We start from the raw sequence: 1,648 nt of genomic DNA on the forward strand, positions 1-1,648 counted from the left end.
AAAAAAAAAAAAAAAAGTCATTTAACACACACTAATTGTGGCCTAGGGGGTAAAAGGTCATGAGCAGAATATTGTTGGGAAAGAGGGTGAAGGTAGAGAGAATGGCAAGGATCCATACCATGTTTGTGTTATTATTCCCAAACTGTAACAGGCAGAAGTGGAAAATTTTTCTCCACTTTCCCTTAGTACTTGCGTTCTGAGGTGGAGACCAGTGGTTATTAAAAAGACAGAACTTCCCATGTGCCTTGGGTGTCAGCCATTCAGGTGCTACAAGTAGAGCAAACCCACAGCATCATCCTCTACTATCTGTGCCTTCCTGAACTGAGTGAAATCTGAGCAAAAACATGTTGGAATCACATAGCTGGCTCTGCTCTCTATCAAAGCTTTGCATAATTGAGGAGGAAGAAGAGGCAAAGGGGCCAGGGAAAGGTATGGAATTAGCCATTGTCTGCAAGCCCCTTTCCAGGAAAAAGATGTAGACATCAAGCAATTTGCAGCTCTGAAATAATCTTTAGGGTCAACCTAGTGCTCTCTGAAGGAAACCCACCAACCTTAGCTCAGCTCATGTGTTTGTCTTTACAGTGGAAAGATCTGACTCATTTTTCACCAGGCTGTAGATGGTGACCTTCTGTCTACATATAATACAGTTGAAGACAGCTCAGCTTCATTATCCAAGTGCTTGGGGAGCAGTGCAGAGGGGATGAATTCCCAGGTCATCCTAGGAATGGCCAGTCTCTAAAATAAAAAGGGGTAAGAGCTGAAAACACAACACCTGGGCAGGGGGAAAATATCACCTCATTGTCTCCTTTTAGATCTCAGATGGTTGCATCTTTTCTCTTGTTCTTTGCGCTTCTCTGTCCTCCCCATGTAGACTGCAGAAGAGAGAGAAGGCTAAGGTTTATGAGTGGGAGAAGAAACAATCCTATCCCTCCCATGTCTCATTTCAGGACATAAGGAACTAAGGAAAAGGGCCAAACTAAACACGTTAAATCACTAGATATGATACACAGGAGATGATACTTTTTGGGATTTTTGGGTATACCCCAAAGTATAGCTCTCTGTTGATAGAAAGTCCTCACAAAGTCACTGCTGTTCAGTGGTATGTTTGGGCAGGGGTGGAGAAAGTAGAGCAAGGAAATTCAATTTGAGTTTCATAATAATCAGTTTTAAAGCCAAAGATGCCCAAAACAGGGTTAGCGCTCTCAAGTGAAGTTTGAAATTACAGGGAAGTCTCAATGAACTATTCTGACTAGGGTACAGTAGCAAAAAAATGTAGAAGAGACAGGAACAATTGCCTTTGATTGCAATTGTAGCCAAAAGTCCCTAATACATGCTGATCAAAAAAGCTCACTGTTGTCTGGGCCAGAAAGATGTTTTCAGGCTCCACTGCTAATAGTTTTGCTCTGTCAATCCAATTTGGTAAGCCTCTCTTCTTCATGTGGAGGGTCTAGGGCAGGGGTATTCCAGGACCTGAGGAATCCTGGAGCTGAAATGGAGTTGAAAGATGACCTACAATTTCCTGGTTTTTAACAGAAGAAACTAAGCCCAGAGTCACCCATCTGGTTAACAACAGAAGTAGGACATATAGAGCCCAAGTTACCATTAGAGGGTTCTTTCTACTGGAACACTTTATTAAATCTTGCCCCAG

The 1,648-nt window shown here is 42.5% G+C and overlaps 1 protein-coding gene across 1 annotated transcript in view; it reads right to left on the bottom strand.

Annotated features, from left to right (window-relative positions):
- The window catches only part of IKZF4 (IKAROS family zinc finger 4 (Eos)), a 37,692-nt gene extending 36,961 nt beyond the window's left edge, over positions 1 to 731 (bottom strand). The window contains exon 1 of the mRNA XM_011926141.1: positions 552 to 731. The gene's annotated coding sequence lies outside the window, so the exon portion shown is untranslated. The remainder of the gene's footprint in view (positions 1 to 551) is intronic.
- Between the last annotated feature and the right edge of the window lie 917 nt (positions 732 to 1,648).

Source organism: Colobus angolensis, unplaced genomic scaffold, assembly GCF_000951035.1.
Source record: "Colobus angolensis palliatus isolate OR3802 unplaced genomic scaffold, Cang.pa_1.0 Scaffold67, whole genome shotgun sequence".
In the NCBI taxonomy this organism is placed as follows: Eukaryota; Metazoa; Chordata; class Mammalia; order Primates; family Cercopithecidae; genus Colobus; species Colobus angolensis.